The sequence below is a fragment of the Helianthus annuus genome, chromosome 12, assembly GCF_002127325.2.
Source record: "Helianthus annuus cultivar XRQ/B chromosome 12, HanXRQr2.0-SUNRISE, whole genome shotgun sequence".
Lineage (NCBI taxonomy): Eukaryota > Viridiplantae > Streptophyta > Magnoliopsida > Asterales > Asteraceae > Helianthus > Helianthus annuus.
This window is the reverse complement of record NC_035444.2, coordinates 15,019,710-15,040,648: the sequence shown is the minus strand read 5'-3', so window position 1 is coordinate 15,040,648 and position 20,939 is coordinate 15,019,710. Positions and strand designations below refer to the sequence as shown.

Below are 20,939 nucleotides of genomic sequence, written 5' to 3'. Positions count from 1 at the left end.
TTTTTTATTTTCTTAATTAATCAAGTATTTATTAGGTTTTTTAATATTGTTGTTGTAACTGAAAATAAAATTAAGGTGTAATGTATGTGTTGATTATGAGTTTTATGACAAGTTACACTTTTTTTTTGAATGACTAACTGCTTTCCACGTGTAAACCTACTTTTTCGGAGCTATGTCCAAAGGCCGACTACTCGACCACCGCTAGAAAGCGTTGCACACCCCTGATGCTCGGGACCAGGGTTGAATCCCGAGCCGAGCCTTCCCCCGGATGCCACAACCACTGCGTTACAGACGGAAGGACAAGTTAAACATTTTTTAAAGTCGTGTCTTTTTTTAGGTTAGCATTTTAATATTACTTAATTAATGCAAAACATGTTAGGTTTTGAAAATGATTATATTTTGATAATAACTGTCAGTTGAGTTTCGTCTATAACCAAAACGAATTTTGATCTTTTTAGTTATTTCAAGTAATATTTATTACATTGTGTTTTTAACATTTTATGTTAATAACATTCCTTAAGTTATATTACTAAACAAAATAAATTATGTCACTCAATACGGATATATAATCACATTACCAAAAATAGCGTGAGAAAATCACCCCTAGGTGTTCTCAATGATTATGGGGATATATGATTGTTTGATTTGGTTTGAGTTCTACTATGCTCAAACTTGACTTGTTTAACTTATGAGAAGAGCTCAAATACGGATTGGGCTCGACTCATTTATATTGTAAGCCAGCTTGACTTGTTTATTAAACAAGTTTATTTTAGGCTCGATGTCGACCCAGGCTTGTCAATTCAAGTTCTTAACAAGCCGATCTTATGTACCTCATGAGCGGTCTGACTCGTTTATAATCAACTCTAGAAACATATAAGCTCCAAACCTCAAACAAAATATCACATAATTAGACCTAAAAACAAAATATCACATAATTAGACCTAAAAATCCAAAAATATTGGCAAAACAAGGGCGGAAGGGCCCATGCCATTCACATCACAAAGACTGGATGATCGTTAGGCCCAACAAATAAGCCCATACGGGCTTCAATCTAAAACCATTTGCTTTGAAGTCTTTATTTTGATACGAAGGTGAGGGTGATGTGGACCATGTATCGTTGTGTACAAACTCAATCTTGATAAAATAAATATTCAAATTCTAACGTCTAAACTTGGCGGACAACTCATTGTAATATCAAGAGTAAAGATCTCGTACAAAGTATTTTTTACGTACAAAACGTACGAATAAAAAAATGCATTGTCATTTTCGTAATTCTTTTAATCGTAATTACCCTACAATATCAAAATTACCCTATAGGATCATTTTACAAAATACCCAAAAGATCATTTATAGAGTATTTTTGATAACTACCCTACGACGAAAATAATTACGAAAATGTCACTACGCTTTTTTTACACCTTTCCACTTCATTCGTACGTTTTGTACGATAACATACTTTGTATTTGATCTTTTGTTTTGATATCAATAGGTTTTAGAATGCGATCGTGTTTGGGGCTTTGGGCTTATGTGTTGTGATCAATAAGGCGTGAGATGGAATGATCTAAATAAGTGGCAACAAGATAGTTGGATCATGAGACATATCATTGAAGGAGATACCATTTTTTGAACGGCGATCCTTTTATGTTAGGCCATCGCACTCCTTAAATTGGAGAGCTCTATATTCATTGCAGTCAGACTATGTTGTCTTAACCGAGCCCACACTGGCTTCAGAGTTTGGCTTGGGCGTTCCCCAGGAAACCATGTCGCCGACTACCATTTGACAGAGGTTGTGCCACCACAAGAGCTAAACACTCTCTTGCGTAACACACGGTGGGAAACCCGGGTGGGCTCAGGATAGAACCTGACACCTCTACAAGGAGGTTAGACTCTATCCATCATTGTCCAATCCATCAAAGTGACACAAGTAAAGATTGAACTTGGATCTCCATCGAACCCAAATCTCTTTACTACGAGACCACAGTCTACATCTTAAGGTTGTTGCTAGGTACATAGGTAATCACACATTAGTACAATAAAGATTACAAAACAGGTCTAAGTATATAATTATAAGAAGTATGGATACCCATATGTTTTATGGTTATATTATGTAAGAAAGTATTGCACACAAGAAAGTATTTGCTATAGCTTTTTATTTCATATATCTTAATTGTATTACCAAACCTCGTAGGATTAGCATTGCCATAATCAAAACAAACATCCCATGATTTTGATAAGAGTTAAATACATTTTTAGTCCCTGTGGTTTGGGTTATTTTGTCAGTTTAGTCCAAAAGTTTATTTTTCGTCTGTTTGTCCAAAAAGATTTCACCGTTGTCGTTTTAGTCCGTTGGGTTAACTTCATCCATTTTTTCTGTTAACGATAAAGGCAATTCTGTCATTTTATAAGGCTGAATTGCCCTTCTAGTTAACAGAATTACATATAAAATGACCGAATCGCCTTTCTCGTTAACAGAAAAATAGATGAAATTAACCTAATGTACGAAAATGGCAACGGTATAACCTTTTTGGACCCACAGGCGAAAGATGAAACCTTTGGACTAAACTGTCAAAATGACCCAAACTATAAGAACTAAAATACCATTTAACTCTTTTGATAAAGTAATGGCTCGATGTCCAAACGGTTCAATATACAATTGTTATTCATTACCCCGATAGTGTAGGGTTCAAATGAGAATAAATGTTTTGCAAGAAAAGAAAGAAGAAATTTCAACCAGTAAGAATGCCTCATTTTAATTCATTTAATTTTGTATTTAATATTAGTGTAAGGGTATATTGGTAAACTTAGATAAATCATTAATTGACAGTCTTTCTTTTTAATAGCTAACTACATTAAATTTGTAACTTATTTTCTAAAAAATATATATTTTTTCAAAGAAGAAGAAAAATTAATTTAAAGTGTAAGATAAATTATGAGGTGTGTAGGATGAATTAAAAGCCGTGTAGGGTAAATTTCAATATGTGTAGAATAAAATTCAAAACGTGTAAGATAAATTTTGATGTGTGTAGGCAAAAAATTTAGTGTGAAAGATGATAGTCTTTATGACTAATTAATTAGTCAAAGATAATAATAAATGAGATGAGAGAAAAACAATTTAATGTTTTACAATTGTACCGTTTGTTCTTTTTTCTTCTCAATTTAATTTTCTTTTCAAATGAACCATCCCCTACACCGATATTGGGTTAAATATGGTTCAAGTTTCTTGACCAAATTCAAACCACTTTCAGAATTTTAAAAAATGTAAAAAAAACGTGCAACCTCGCTTTATAATGTGTATTAATATTAAGCTCATGTGTTGCAACGGTTGTCATAAAACTGTGTTAAGTAGTAGCAATACTAAACCATTGTCAGCGACCACCAATACCGGAAAAGCTCGTAAAAAGAAAATAAAAAAAAACGAAACAAAAATAACGTCGAGCGAAAAACAGACGTAAAATCTTTGAATCACGCACGCTCGTTGCTGAGAAATTAAATCGAAACGTAAAACATAGAAAAAAAATAACTAAGTCCATTAAGGACCCGCGTGTTGGACGAACTTGTCAAACGCTAAAAAATAGATGTGACGCGACGGACCAAAATTGAACCCCACATGCACGTTGCAGTGCGTTAACTCAGAAAAATTTAGAACGAAACGAAAAACTTGGGAAAGATGAAAAATATAATGGACCAAAATTGAAAATAAAAAAGAGTTGGGATTAAATTGCAAAAGAGGAAAAACTTTGGGTTACAAGTAAAAAAAAAATCTAAATTGCAAAATTGAAGTTATTTAGAGGGTGTTTGGGATTACGTTTTGAAGTGATTATTTGATTATTGCATTTGTAAAACATAAATAATCTAAAAAAGTGTTTGAATGAAAAAGTGATTATCTGCCTCTAAAAGCGGTTTTGGAGAAGCATGTACCTACATGATTTTTCAAAACGCACGCAAAATCTATTTTTAAAACGCATAATCTATTTGAAAACGCAATACCAAACATCCACTTATTAATTTTAGATAAGAATAAAAATAAGTGATATCTATATATTGGTTATTAATTAATATTAAAAGAAATTTTGTTAAATAAATATAAATAAAATTTATAAGGTTAAATGAGTGAATGCTATGTAACATTAAGAGTAGATGAATGGGATTTAATAGTGGGCTCGGAAAGTTCTAGGCCACAAAATATTAGGGTAGGAGCCGGGGGGCATGGGCCATGAATTCTTCCCTCTATCTCTTTGTATTGGATCATACTAAAGGTTTATGTACCTTTGATCTACATGGATACTTGGATTCGATGTGAAAAACAAAATAAAAACGCAATAGACATCCAGGGCCCAGGGGTACTCAGCAACTAATCTAACCCTTTTAAATTATTTTATTGTTTATCTTTCTAATGAATTATTACTATTTTTTTTTTTCTATTCTTCAGGTTTAATTGTGTTTATTCTTATTGTTTAACCAAGTTAAATTAATTGTTGAAATTGCCAAAATAACTTGTTTGTGTATGCTAATATATATTCTCTACAAATCCTAATTTTAAATTAATTAACAAAAAGGTCAAGAATCATGATAACCATCTAAATCACTTATAAGAGTACACTGTCATTTTATTCTATTATATTAATACTAGGTTATAACACCGTGTATTACACAGGTCAAATAAATGAATTTTATATACTAAATAATAAAACGATATATTTTTAAAAACCTCTTTTATTGCACGGGTTGAATAAATATAATTTTATATACCAAATAAAAAAAGTTAAATCTTTAAAACCGCTTGTTTTACACGAGTTGAGTAAATGTAATATTGTTTACCAAATAATAAAATAATACATCTTTAAGAAACTTCTTTTGTTACACGGGTTGAATAAATGTAATTTTATATACCAAATAATAAAAAGTTACAACCTTAAAATATGTGTATTACACTGGTTGAATAAATGTAATTTCCTTTACTAAATAATAAAAAATATATATCCTTAAAAAACCCCGTGTATTGTACGAATTGAATAAATCTAATTTTATATATCAAATAATAAAACAGTTATATCTTAAAAAACCTCTTTTATTACACGGGTCGAATAAATGTAATTTTGTATAGTAAATAATAAAAAGGGTATATCTATAAAAAAAACCATGTGTATTACACGGGTTTAATAAATCTAATTTTATATACCAATAATAAAAAAATCATATCTTTCAATATACTAATGGATAATACTCGATACGCGATGGATATGGTGATTGTGAAGATGGTTCTTGAAAAGAATATATGTTATTCAAGAAGAAAACGAATCTTTTAACATCTAGAAAAAAAGACATTGGGGTCCAAAAGGGTTAGAAAAAAAGACGCTGAGGGTTCAGATGTTAAAAAATTCAATTTTGGGCTAAAAGGGTAAAAATGATATAACCACAGAGGCCAAAATCGTAATTTACTCTAATATCAAATTAGATAACTAAGTTTGAATTTGAAGTAAATAGATAAATATAAAAGTAATAATTAAACTAAATAATATTTAGTAGGAGGATTATCTATAATTAATTAGAAGAGATTAAACTAAAATTATAATTATCTATAAGACATGGCCTAATATGATGACAAGTGTGCTCAAAATAGTTTCTTTTTATTATATGTATAGATTTGTTAATTTGTTAACTTTTTTGACCTGAAAAATATTTTTACATAATCCATTTTATATCAGACCCAATTTTACCTTAGTAACAAAAAACTCATGGATTCGTATTGTACAAGTCTTTTTTTTCTCTTTCTTTTTCTTTTTTCTTTTTTTTTTTTTTTTTTTGGGTATTTTCCAACCCGGTGGTTTAAGGGGGCAAATCCCCTAGTAACCAAGGTTTAAGGAGCAAAGCTCCTGATATCTTGGAAAATTTTATAAGGTGTACATATCTACACACCATTTTGTCTATTTACACATCAAAAAAAGTGTTTTTTGTCCTTATATGCACACCCTATAGTGTCGAACTGTGGCCAAAACATGGCGTTTTGGTCCGGTTAACCAGACAAAGACTGATGGGTGTGTGACGGGTCTGTTGACCGGACCAAAACGCCGAGCTTTGGCCGCGTTTTGGTCCTATCAACTAGACAAAAGACTGACACCCGGTCTGGTTGACAGGACCAAAACGCGGCAAAAACTCGGCGTTTTGGTCCGGTCAACAGACCCGTCAGTCTTTGTCTGGTTAACCGGACCAAAACGCCGCGTTTTGACCATAGTTCGATACAGCAAGGTGTGCATATAAGGACAAAAAACACCTTTTAAGGGTGACTATCTACACACTTGGTGTGTAGATAGTTTGGCCCATTTTATATCACCTTAATAAAAAAAAATCATTTTAAGTTGTATCGGATTTGCATGGCTGGTGAAAAGTTGCATGAAAATTGTTACTTAGTAGGAACTAATCGTTAGTGTTAAGAGGTTACTGTTAGTGTTAACGGGTTACTACCGGGTTACTACCGACAGACTAATTATTAGTAGTAAGTGAGTTGTCACTAAAGAAGTTTGTACTGGCGAATTTACTACCGATATAGCTAAATAACAACCAATTGTTTTAATTGACAATTGACTTGCTATTTCACGTAGAGCTATCACATTTAAAGTTAAATGTTGTAATGGTTACCAGTCCATATAAAAAGGCCTTTAGTCTATTTTACATTCATTTTATACAAGTTTTCATAACATCTCATACTAATTTTGTTTTCTCTTACAATTATTCAATTAAAGATTTTAAGTAGATTAATCATAAAGTGAGTCAGTAGATATAAAGGCTATTTCCAAATTGTTGAACTCACAGAGAACCCATGTCCTTTGGATTGCTACCGAATCATATCAATAAGAAACATTAATAGTTAATTGACTAATAGGCTTTCGTTCTTAGATTATCATACCATAATGTTGGAGTTTTAGATTATGGATCTAAAGGTTAAAGACCGATTTGCTTTACACGACATGTTATTAGTTTAACGCCGTTAACCAGACCATTAACTAGTTTTTTTATGGTCATAAAAGTCGTGAGACGCTCTCTAGTCGGAGTTGAGAGTACCAGGGAAGTACTCGGCCTAGACGGAGAGTACTTGGGGAGTACTTGGCCTAGACGGTGAGAACTTGGGTCTCAGCAACATACCTTGTAGCGAGTACACGGGGAATACTCGGCCTTCGAGACCTTGTTTGGTTTTTCCAGACATGCACATTTGTCATATACACTCCACCTCTTTTTGTATCCATGCTTTCATTTATCATGTTCATATGCATCACATTCTTGTACCTTTCTTTAATATTGGAGCGAATACCGTACCATGTCTTAGTAAGGACTAACTCTGCCTCCGAAATGGGGCTCCGCCGACTACATATTAGGTTATGTCTAGCGTATTTTATCTTTGTCTTTATAATATTGGGTTCACTTTTCATTAGGGATGAGCAAATAACCTAATTCACCAAATGGTAACCGAATTACCTAGACCAAACAATTACTAATGGTTCGGTTAAAACTGATGAACAAAAAATTATGGTTTGATTTCGGTGTGTGGTCATAACTAAATTAACCAAATGTAAGATTATATATATATATATATATATATATATATATGTGTGTGTATTTAATCAAATAGCAATCATTATCATTTATATTATATGGATCAAAATAATAATTGTTATACCTTATTAATATTAGTTGGTAATTGTTGATGAACCGTATTACCCTTATTAACGAATAAGGTTCTCCTTAGGTGTATTTAAGGAGATAACTAGAGGGAGTTTTAAATAAGCAACAAAAATATACATTGAAACTTGTACATTGTGCTTTGGGGTTTTTTCAAAAAAAAAAAAAAAAAAAAAAAAAACTTCATTTTTTATTTTTAACCCAAAGGTTTTTACCTTTTACAATTTTAACCCTACATAATTTGTTTTTTTAACTTTAACCCAAAACTTTTCATTACTTTTAACCCAAAGGTTTTTACCTTTTGCAATTTTAACCCTACATAATTTGTTTTTTTAACTTTAACCCAAAACTCTTCATTATTTGCAATTTAACTTCACAACTTTTGTCACTTATACTTTTCATCTTTGGCAAATTTTCGGTTTACGTATAATTCTAAATTTTTCGAGTTAATACGACGCAACGTACGAGTGTGGTTCAACTTTTTTATGTTTTGTTTCAAATTTTGCAAGTTAACACGGCGCAACGTGCATGTGTGGTTCAACTTTTTTATCTATATTTTTTCATGTTTGACAGGTTCGTCGCAACACGCAGATCCTAGGTCGAGTCAGTGTTGGTGGTCGATAACGGTTGTGTGACGTTAGTACTCTTTGACACCGTTTTACGCTCCGCCGCAACACGGGGTGTGCTTTAGGGGTTTTCCAAATAAAAAATAGTTATGCATATAGTTGTCGTAACCTTGGCTTTGTGGGTTTTCCAAAAAATATGATTTTTTTTTACTTTTCACCTAAAAGTATTTCATCAATTACTTTTAACCTAAAACTATTTGTTTTTTTACTTTTAACCCAAAACTATTTGTTTTTTACTTTTAACCCAAAACTTTTTATCTTTTACAATCTATCCTCACAGCTTTTTTTACTTTCAACTTTGGTCCTTTATAGTTTCATTTTCCGCAAATTTTTTGCTTTATGCTTGGTTCTAAATTTTGTGACTTAACACATCGCAACGTCCGTCTTTGGTTTAACGTTTTTACGTTTCGTTCTAAATTTTGCGACTTAACATGACGCAACGTGCGTGTGTGGATGAACGTTTTTACATCGTCTATTTTTCCCCGTTTTACAGGTTTAACATAGCGTACGGGTCCTAGATCGACTGCGTCTTCAGTTTAACGATTTTACGTTTCGTTCTAAATTTTGCGAGTTAACACGACGCAACGTGCGTCTTTGGGTGAACGTTTTTACATTGTCTATTTCTTCCCCGTTTGACAGGTTTAACATAACGTACGGATCCTAGATCGACTTAGTTATAACTAAAGAATACCCGCCGCATTGCGACGGGTCTCAATCCTAGTTAATCATAACATCACAACATTATTCGACCTCCTCTCTCTCCATAATCACGAATTCCTAACCCTATAGAATTCGTAATCACCATCATCAATATGCATCCTAAATGGGAACCATATCAAGCTAACTGATATGTCAAATTCAATGGTTGCATCTGTTTCTGGTACTGACCTGAATGCTGTAACAGATATTATGTTTATACGTTTTCCACGACATTCTCACAGAACTAATCAATACCGAACTTATTATACACATAGCTATTCAAAATATGTGAAAATTTTTATTAGGTTTACTGAAATATAAAGACAATTTGGATTTTAATAATCTTTAGCTAATAAGTATCCATATTAGCAATGTGAATAATTACACCCCTAAGGCAATCCCACCCTAACATAGATGTAACTCTTCTGTCACCTCCTAATTTTCAATTATGCCAGTTCGATAAAAATTATAACATTCCAATTGATATAAAGTTACTCAATTGCTCTATAGGAGCTTATGAAGTTACTTTCATGTCAGAGTAAAATTGCCTTTGAGACATAAATGAAATTTAAGAGTGTGATTTGTTCTTTTGATATTTTCGACTGGTTGTAATGTGATTGTCTGTTTCGGTTTCTTTGTTCCTTTGTTGTTTTCTTTTTGTTTTCACAGCTTCTTGCTGACCCTTTATATATATATATATATATATATATATATATATATATATATATATATATATATATATATATATATATATATATATATATATATATGTAGGGAGCCGCTAAAATAGGAACCACCTCCAGTTGTAAGAACCGTGAGAACCACTCTCAACCAATCATATTGTGCCAACATAAAGGGTATATTGGTCTTTTACACCATATGTCATATCCTTTCTCTCTCTCCATTTATTGCAACATAGTTATAATACCTTTCACTTTTCTCTTTCTTCAAAATATAATATCTCACTTTTCTCTCTCTCCATCTCTTTAAAGTTTGCAGACCCTCACATCTGTTGAAATTCAAACCCATCTCTCATCATCTCTTCATCTTCAACCCTTCCTCCCTGCTCGATGATGACCAGCCGGCCACCACTATGGGTGGCGGCGCTGGACGGTGACGAGGCGGCGGAGCACCAGCTGCCGGCGACGAAGATAGCCGACAAAGCACGCCCCTCATCCCCCTCGTCTCTCTTTGTTCACCTTTGTTCTGGTGGTGGCTCCGGCCGGCTGCTAGCGGCGATTTCTCCAGCAAAGACACAAGTTTCAGTCAGGTAATCACCCTCACTCCGGCCGGCTGCTAGCGGCGATTTCTCCAGCGAAGACACAAGTTTCAATCCGGTAAGAACCCTCACTCCGGCCGGCGATTTCTCCAGTAAAGACACAAGTTTCATTCAGTTGCAGTTTTGATTTTCGGATTTTGATTCTAGGGTTTTAAATTGAATTTGTTTTGTCAGATGAGCACAGAACGACCACAAGAGCCGCTTGATTTCTTCATTTTGGATGGTTGAGGTAATGCTCTGTCACTGTTGCTGTACATCTAGTGATTCAATTATGTTTCGAGATATTTTGGTGTAAATTTAGGCGTTTTGTTGGTACTGTCAAATTGAAAGTGTTGTTGACTTTTTTGGGGATGGTTTGTTAGTTTTGTTCAGAATTATAGTCGGATTGATGGACCAAGATGTGATTGTTTGTTCGTTTTGTTCGAAGGCTACCGATGATGATGATCTAGGTTTCAGGTTTCCTACTCCGACGTCATTTCAGAAAAATGGTAATCTCATCGGAAACTAAATTTGTTTAGATGTAAAATTATGTAAGAATTAACTTTTTTTTTAAATGTAAAAAAATAAGTGTTTACATGTTAAATTGGATCGATTTTTTAAGGTGTGATGTAAAAAGTAAATGTTTTACATGTTAAATTTTATCAGTTTTGTAAAAACTACATGTTTTGCATTTGATTTAGACTAGATTCGAATGTTAGTTGGATAACTTAGTGTTGATTTAGACTAGATTCGAATGTTAGTTGGATAACTTAGTGTTGTTTAGAGAGGCAAGAGGTGAAATTTTTTTAGTAGACGAAAACACTGCGTTTTAGCGATTTTTATTACAAGAACCTGGAATTTGGTTAATGTTTAACATCTAAAATACTCTTCTCTGGAATTTGATTAGAAATTTGTTATGTTTTGACATTTTGACGAAAACTATGTATATTGATAATTGTGATTGGTTTATTGTTGTAATTTAAAAAAAAAATCGACACTTAGTTGTCGGGATTGTCCAAAAACAGAGGAAACTCTGCCTCGATTTTCGAAAAATCCGTTATACGTAAACTTAAAGCGTAAAACGTAAAAATTTTAACGTAAAACTATAAAAATTTTACATAAAACGTAAACTATAAAAATTTTACGTAAAACGTAAACTTTTATCTAAAAACTTTTTAATGTAGAACATAAACTTAAATCGTAAAACGTTAACTTTTTAGCGTAAAACATAAAACGTAAAACGTAAAACGTAGAACGTAAACGTTTTAACGTAAAACGTAAAACGTAAACTTTTTGACATAAAACGTAAAACGTAAACCGTAAACTTTTTAAAGTAAAACGTAAAATCTAACCTTTTTAACGTAAAACGTAAAACGAAAACTTTTATGTAAAAACTTTTTAACGTAAAACGTAAAAAAAAATTGATGTACCTTGTAGAACGTAAAACGTAAACTTTAAACGTAAAACGTAAACCATAAACTTCTATGTAAAACGTAAAACGACGCGCGACAACGGGGCGTAAAAACGTAAAAAATTTAACGTGAAAAAACTGCACGTTAAAACGTAAAAAATTTAACGTTAAAAAACGGCGATTTTCTGTTGCGTTCGGTTTTGCATAAAAACGTTTTTGTAAAAAAAAATTAAACCGTAAACTTGTTAACGTAAACCGTAAACTTTTTATCGTTAAACGTAAAAACGTGAAGCGTAAAAAGTGTTACGTAAATTTTTTCGTAAGTTTTACGTAAAAAGTAAAACGTAAAAAGTTTTTCGTAAGTTTTACGTAAACTTTTTCGTAAGTTTTTCGTAAATTTTTTTCGTAAGTTTACGTAAACTTTTTCGTAAGTTTTTCGTAAAACGTAAAAAGTTTTACGTAAAACGTAAAAAGTTTTACGTAAAACGTAAAAAATTAACATAAAACGTGAAAATTTTAACGTAAAACGTAAAAAGTTTAAATTTTTAATGTAAAATGTAAAAAGTTTTACGTAAAACGTAAAAAGTTTTACGTAAAACGTAAAAAGTTTAACGTAAAACGTAAAAAGTTTAAATTTTTAACGCAAAACGTAAAAATTGTACAAAAAGGGGCGCGTTAAAAAAAAGTGAAAAAACGGCGCGTTTAAAACGGCGTGTAAAAAAACGACGCATTAAAAAACGTGGAGAAACGGCGCGTTTTAAAAAAAACGACGCTTGAAAAAACGGCGCGTAAAAACGCGTAAAAAAACGGCGCGTTAAAAAACTTCGGAAAAACGGCGCGTTAAAAAACTTCCAAAAAACGGCGCATTAAAAAACTTCGGAAAACGGCGTGTAAAAAGCGTGTAAAAAATTTGGCGCGTTAAAAAACGTGGAAAAACGGCGTGTTTAAAAAAACGACGCTTGAAAAAAACGGCGCGTTAAAAAACTTCAGAAAAACGGCGCATAAAAAACGTGTAAAAACCGCGCGTTAAAAAAACGCCGATTGAGAAAAACGACTACTTAAAAAAACGACGCGTGAAAAAAGGCGTTAAAAACAGCGCGTTAAAAAAACGCCGATTGAGAAAAACGAAGCCTTTAAAAAACGGCGTGTTAAAACGGCGAGAAAAAACGGCGCGTGAAAAACGGCGCACAAAAAACGGCGCGTAAAAAACGGCGTTAAAAAACGGCGCGTTAAAAAATCGATGCGTTAAAAACGGCGCGCTTAAAAAAACGCCGATTGAGAACGGCGCGTTAAAAAACGGCGCGTTAAAAAAACGGCGCGTTAAAAAACGGCGTTAAAAAACGGCGCGTTAAAAAACGGCGCGTTAGAAACAGCGTGTTAAAAAAACGCCGATTGAGAAAAACGACGCCTTAAAAAAAACGGCGCGTAAAAAACGGCGCATAAAAAACGGCGTTAAAAACGGCGCGTTAAAAAACGGCGTTAAAAAACAGCGTTAAAACGGCGCGTTACGCTTGAAAAACGGCGCGTAAAAAAACCGGCGCGTTAAAAAACGGCGTTAAAAACGGCGCGTCAAAAAAACGTAAAAAGTTTAACGTAAAACTTAAATTGTAAAAAGTATAAAAATCTTTTAAAAAAAATCTGAATTTAAAAATGTTTTTAATAAAGAAATTATGTTTAAAAAATAAAAGTAATAAAAAGTAATTAATGAATAGGACAATAAAAGTAATTTAAAATTAATATATATAAAAAGACAAAATATAGTTATTTTACTTAAATACCCTTTTGAATTATAATATTAAAGACATATTAAGAAAAAAAGCTTTTAATATTAATACTAACTACTTTTAATCACATCCATCCATCTAGTTGATCTAAGGGCCATAAAGTGATTCTAATAGTTTTTACAACTAGAGGTGGTTTTCATTTTAGCGATCCCCTATGTATGTATATATATATATGTATATATATATATATATATATATATATAAAGATTTGTTTGCCGTAAAAAAAAAAGAGTGTGATTTGTTACATAGTCACTATAGATTATATTATATTATAATCTATATATAATAAAAAAAAAGTGAATGAACAGTAGTTCATCTAGGGTATATTAGAATATAAGGTATGGAGTGGGGGTTGTGGCGTGGGTTGGGTATAAACACCCAAGTCACCATTCTGGGTGGGGGGTTTCGGCGTGGCCCTTTGGCCGGGGGTTTTAGCACGGGCGTTGGGCGGGGCTATCAAGATGACATGGCGGGATCGTTGGCTAACCATTGGCCAACGACTATGTGTTTAAAAAAATTTATTTTTTCACTATAAATACTCACACTTCTATTATTTTTTTTACCACAACTACTCCACCTCTTCTATAATCATCTCTATCTTATTTTTTTTTAAAAAAAATCTCATCCAACCACAATACGAAAAATGAATCCTCATAATCGTGGTTTTGACCCGAACAATCCGTGGGCATTCCAAGAAACACCTAGCCCAGCATCCAATCGTCCAATTGCTCCCTTTTTAATACACTCCGCGATGCCAGATATGGTTGGTTACGCATCATTTATCTCAAATCGTTTAAAGAATGATGTCGGTTGAAAACACCAATACCTTTCGCGCAACGCGCTTCATTGAAAAACACTAGTTTGAATTATTAGTATCTAATTTGTCAAATACAGTATCCTTCCAACATTAGTTTCAAGACCAATTTAGAAAATATTTTTTTAAGTTAAAATGGCTCAAATGTAAGAAAATAAATAATTATTCCAAATAAATAACATTCCAAACGAACAAACACAAGTATATATGGGGATAACCCACGACTCTTTTGTGTATATCCAGATCAAACCAAACGAGTCCACGAGATTATGTAACATTCAACCCCACTTATAAGATTCTTCTAATTTGTTCTCAGATGATCAATCTAATTCTAAAACACGACACAATATCATTAAACAAAAACAAACCAAACTTTAATTATAAAAAATCAAAACAAACCCTAAATTTATTTGTTTTCAAGATTATTCCAAATGAGGGACCGACCGTTTCACACCTTGTGTTTGCGGATGATGTAATGCTCTTGGGAGAATGCTCGATCGAAACATTAACAATATAAGGCACTTAATGAGTTGTTTTTACCTAGTTTCGGGTTTGAAAATTAACCTAAATAAATCGTGCTTATACGGTGTGGGGTTGTCTCAGGGTGAAAGTGACCATATGGCAAATCTCCTTGGATGTAAATCGGGCTCGCTACCTTTCGTGTACCTTGGTCTCAAAGTTGGGGGTAACATGAATCAGTATAATAACTGGACTCCGGTCATTGAAGCATTTGAAGCAAGACTCTCACTTTGGAAAGCTACCACTTTATCCATTAGCGTTAGAACAACGCTCATCAAATCGAAGAAACTTCTTTTGGGGTAATTCGAATACACGAAGCAAGATGCGTTGGGTGAAATAGGTAAAAGTAATACAACCCATAGCAAAAGGGGGTCTTGGTCTCGGTTCGTTAAAGACATGAAGTGTGGGCTTTTGGTGAAGTGGGCATGGAGATATAAAACGAAATCGGGTAGGCTTTGAAAAGAAGTTATTACCAGCTACACTTTAATCCAAGGCACGGTAATTTTCTCCCTACAAAACGCGGGAATTCGGGTGTTTGGAATAATATTATAAAGAAGGAATTGGCATTTAGAGGAGGTAATTGTAGCTGGTTCAGGCAGCCCATTTCAATGCATGAGATAAGCGAATTGGAGGAAATCACAAGGTTATTGAGGCAAGCAACCGTAACTGAGTCGAGGGATACATGGCAGTGGAAACCGGGTACTACTGGCGACTTCATTGTAAAATCGGTGAAGAATATTAATTCAAAAAAACCAGAAGAGGAGGCGGATCAGGTTATCTTCAATAATAACAAGTGGGTGCCGAGGAAAATCATCATATTCGTGTGGCGTTTACTCTTGGATCGTCTGCCGACAAAAATGGCATGGGTTAGGCGCAACATCAACATGGCTTCTACTTTTTGTCCTCTTTGTGGTGAAAGGGAAGAATCCGCGGAGCACCTATTCATCAATTGCCATGTTTGCATGACGACGTGGTAGGGGTGTTCATCAGTTCGGTTTATGGTTTATTTGATTTATTCGATTCGGTTTATTCGTTTTCAAAATTTTATACCCCAAACCAAATTAGGAATGTACAAACCGAACCAAACCAAACCGAACCAAATTCAATTCGGTTTGGTTCGGTTGGAAACCAAATTTAATCAATTTGTATCTAAGTACTTTTTTCATAATTTCTATTTATGTTTGTGTTCTAATTTCTGAACATCAAATAAGCAACAAATTTAAACCTAACAATATATAATTAAATAAAAGACATGGCAAAATATGGGGAGGTTCATTTGAGAACAAAATTTAGTTGAGAAGAAAGAAACAAATGATACAATTGTAAAATATTGAGCAGGTATCCTTTAATCTCATTTATTACAATCTTTAAGTAATTTATTACTCATAATTACTATTATTCTCTACACTAACTTTCATTGCCTACACACATAAAAAGTTATCGTACACATTTCGAAAATTATCCTACACATGCTTAAATTTATCCTATACAACTTGTAATTTATCCTACACTTTAAATTATTTTTTTTTAATTTTTGAAAAATATATATTTTTTGAAAATAAGTTACAAATTTAATGTTGCTAGCTATTAAAAATGAAGACTAGATATTAATGATCTATGTAACTTTACAAATATAGCTTTACATTAAAATTAAATGCAAATATATTAAATAAAGTAAAATGAAACAATCTTATTGGTTGAAACTTATTCTTTTTTCTTCTTACAAAAAAATTTCTTCACATTTGAACCTTCCACTAGCAAAATAAAACAAACATATCCATAAAATAGTCGTACACACAACCACAAAGTTAAAACTTCTAAACATAGATCATAGAAATTATAAATAGCTAACAAGTCTAATGACACAAAATATAAATAGTCTTCAAACCATGAGATACATAATTGTATATAGTTTATTAAATATTATTATTTTTATTTAATAATTAATTAAATTAACGGTTTATTCGGTTATCCAAATAAACCGAATAAACCAAACTAAAAAATGTGGATCCAAAAACGAACCAAAAACCATATTCACAATTCGGTTTCGATTAGAAACCAAACCAAAAACCGAATTCGTTGATCGGATCGGTTTATTCGGTTACAGTTATGGTGCGGTTTACGGTTTTTATCTGGTTACGATTTTTTCTAAACAACCCTGGGTTGTGGCATATGGTTTCGGTATGGCTTTCCATACCTCCTATCTATACATATTTGGTAAACGAGCTATTGAAGTTACATAACTTCATCAGCGGGTCAGACTCAAGGAAAAGGATGGTATATGCAATACATGTTGGGGAATATGGAAAATGCACAACGAAGTCGTTTTCTCAAGCAAGCGAGTAGACATATCAAGATTAATAGCAGACGTGAAGGCATCAAGTTTCTTATGGCTAAAAAATAGAGCAAAATTGTCTTCCTTATAATGATCGAATTGGTGTTCCTTTAATGTCATATAATAATCTGATTGTTTCGCTTTGTAATCTTGTATTCTATTAGTTGTTGTGTTTAATAAAATCAGCCGTTAAAAAAAAATAAGACTCAAAACTAAACCGAACCACCCTACACATTTTACGTGTAATCTATTTATAAATCGGTACGCCAATTAGATGCATGAGGATTTTATTTGTTTTTTTTTTTTTTTTTTTTTTTTTTTTTTTGAACGGCAAGAGGATTTTATTTGTTAATTTATGATACTCTCCTCATGGATTTTATTTCACCACTCTACGCCCCCTACTTTCAACTGTTGTAGACCCATCATTGTCTATCTGGCTCAATCCCTCCCCCTACTGCATTTAAAAAAAAGATTGGGGGTCTTAAATGTAAAATTCACTTTTACTTTCATTAGTCTATATTTTTTTAATTTCATCTTAGTTTTTTATAATTAAATAAAAATGTATGACTTTGTGTTAACTATATATAGTAGCAAACTGACACTCTAGAGGACCAGGTATGAATTTTTTTAGTTTGTATTTTGAGAGTATGGTCAATTTGTCTATAAGTTGGTGCATCTCGGTTTTTACATGCTGCAAAGTGAATTTACAATACAACTTTATTTAAACAATCAAATTAAGAAGTTGAAAATTTATACGGGCAAGTATGTACCGAAATGTGTAGACATGAGCATTACTTTAGCGAAAGCGTGCAACGATATGATATGTTAGCAAAGTATACGCACTAGAAGATGAGAAGAAAGTGGTCTTTGGCTTTTTAAAGGCAAATTTCATTAAAAAGCCCTACTAGCAACGGTTGTTGAAAGGTGAACTCTCGGCATGGAACGCTAGGACCCTCTCTTTTGCTGGTAGGTTGACCTTCGTGAAAGCGGTTCTAGGGACCCTCCCAAATTACTTCTTATCTCTTTTTAAAGCCCCCGGAAAAGTTTTAAACACTCAAGAAGGCATTAAGAGAAGGTTTCTTTGGGGGAGGGGTTGCCCTCAACAACAAAATAAAACGAATCGCGTGGGATCGAATCGCTACATCTAAGAAGATAGAGGATTGGGAGTGGGAGCATTAAAGAAGTGAGCATTGCCCTCTTAAGTAAGTGGTGGTGGAGGCTAAACAATTTCAAAAGCTATGGGCTTAGGTTGTAAATGCCATTCATGGAAAGCCGAGAAGCTTTAGAGTGGTTCTGGTTAACAAAAGTATTTCAACCACATGGAAACAAATTGCAGCAATGGATAAATACTTCATTAAAGCGGGTATGGATCTACACAATTCTCTGGTTTGCAACGTGGGCAAAGGCGATAAGGCTTTCTTTTGGCAGACAATTGGATCAGCCTTGGTTTGTTTCGCGACGTTTTTCCTACCTTATTTGACATGGTTGCCAACAAAAAGGTCATGGTCAAGGATTGCTATGAAGTCATTGGCGACATAACGCTTTGGAGATAGAGATGGTAAAAATGCCCGAGCCCGACTGGTAAACCTGAAACCCGAAGTTTTTGGGATGGGTATACCCGATACATTTTTTGGGACCAAACGTTGATCATCGTTTACAAGGTACTTTGGGTCCAAGGTCTAAAGTCCTTACCGACCCATATTTGATAAGCTTGATTCTTCCATCTGTCACACCCCTATTTCCCACGTGTCACCGGTGGGCCCGGTGGGGAGTATCGTGACGTAGTTGATATCATCATAGTCAAACAACACAATTTAAATGCACAGCGGAAGCAAAAGATAAATATATTACAATCCGATATAAAGTAATCTCAAAGTATTACAAACGGATAGTAAAGGATCCACAGGCGGGTCGAAAATAAAATGAAACATTGTTCAACAGACTTCAGGCATCTAAGCTTGCGAGACTTCTATTTGATGCTAGGAGAGACCAGCCTATTACGCGTAGTACCTGCACTTAGTCTTTTTGGGAAAATACGTCAGTTTTCACTGGTAAATACAATTTAACTGACTCATTTTGAAAATGTTTTGGAAAATTGATTTGAGTGCAAACGGCACAAAACTTTTTATAACTTGGGATAATTATTTGAATATAATACTTGTAAATTCTTATGCGTCCAGTAGCCCGGGTCTACACCGGGTTAAAGATCAATAGACACACCACATGATATAGTCCCGCAGCAGTTTCCCCTGAAACTGGCGGTTATACCTTAATATTCATGTATGCACTAACGGGTGTACGCCTACACCCGCATGCTTAGGTCGTGGCCATTTCGTAAAATGATGCCAAGGATATCCGGGACATGGTCATTAACCCCCCAAAGGCTTTAAGCAACAAAACAATTTAAACAGGACATATCAATGATTTAACCTCTATTGGATCAAAGATTCAATGCCCGACCAAGCGGTATTTTATATACCGTACCCCAAGCCCGTATAGGGAAAATAAGTTAAAAGTATTTACCTGAGCAAATTTATACAATTTATCCCAGCCGTATACCACCAAGCAAGTACAGATAACTTTTACTGGGCTCCTAAATCTGGAACGAAGGTTTTTAATAACCTATTAGATTTCTAACGGGTCTTTAATTAAGCCTATGCTTAGACCGGTTAGTTTTAAAAGAGGATACGGTTCAGAACACATGATTAAGCGAGAACCGGATTAGAATGTGGTTTAGACCCGATAAGCTTGAATACTTTTTTATTATGGGTAAACTAGACACATTCTGGATTTTGATATAAAAATGATAAGGTTTGTCCCGTTTCGGCTAAGTTATGCAAACTAGTTACATAAGCCGACCCGAACGCGAAAAGTGCGTAACGGGTAACCAAAAGAGTCATGAATAAGTTTCCTAAGTTAATATGCCTTAAATATGTTATGATATCAGTAGGATACCTTCCATTATGCCCAAAACGAGTTTAAGACCAATTTATGCCCCGTAGGGGTATTTTGGTCATTTTAAAGGTTATAAGAGAGTTTAAATAATAATCTGAGTTACAGGTCTGATTAAATCAGTAGATATACTTAATTAAATAAGTTATAACAGTAGGGTATCATATATATGTGAAATTTATTAATTATAACCATACTATGCATCGTAGGGGCATTTTGGTAATTTCACATAGGCTTAAAAGGTCAAAACTGAAAACCTGAGTTTAAAACTTTTCCTTACTGTTAAAATATAAAAATTTACTGAATATATCAGTAGGCATCAACTCTTATATGTTTAAAATAGTTTTAATAGATACTATGCGTAAAAAACGCTTAAAAAGGCGATTTAGAGCCATTTCCGGATTTTCAAAGGAAAGCTGATGTTTTTATTATTCCATAAGGCTCAAAATATTTTATTTATCATATTAGGTCAGTATAAAAAGGTTTGTTATCAAAAGGATTTGTAAAACTCATTTTATAGCCCAAAAGGGCAAATCCGACAACTACCGAATCAAGCTTAGAACCCTATGTTATGCTCAGTCTAAAAATAAATAAAAATCTCCAAAAATCCCAAAATATTATTTTATATCAGTAGGTAAAAATTTTGGTATCAAAAATTGGGTTTAGATAGGATATGCGCTAATTATGTCGATTAATTAATAAGAAGCTTTTCATTTACGCTAATGAGCATAACTCCTAATCTAGACCTGAAACTGATGTCAAATTTTAGAGAGAAGTTTATAAATTAGTAATAAAGATTATTGTCCTCTCATATTTTCAAAATTCTCGTTTTAGGATCAAAAGGGCATAACGGTCAACATTTAGGCA

At 33.3% G+C, this 20,939-nt stretch overlaps 1 long non-coding RNA gene across 1 annotated transcript; it reads left to right on the top strand.

Annotated features, from left to right (window-relative positions):
- The first annotated feature begins 9,959 nt into the window (after positions 1-9,959).
- LOC110896421 lies at positions 9,960-11,182 on the top strand. The gene is made up of 3 exons (XR_002567900.2): positions 9,960-10,336; positions 10,453-10,507; positions 10,641-11,182. It is a non-coding gene; the product is annotated as an uncharacterized LOC110896421 (long non-coding RNA).
- Positions 11,183-20,939: the final 9,757 nt, after the last annotated feature.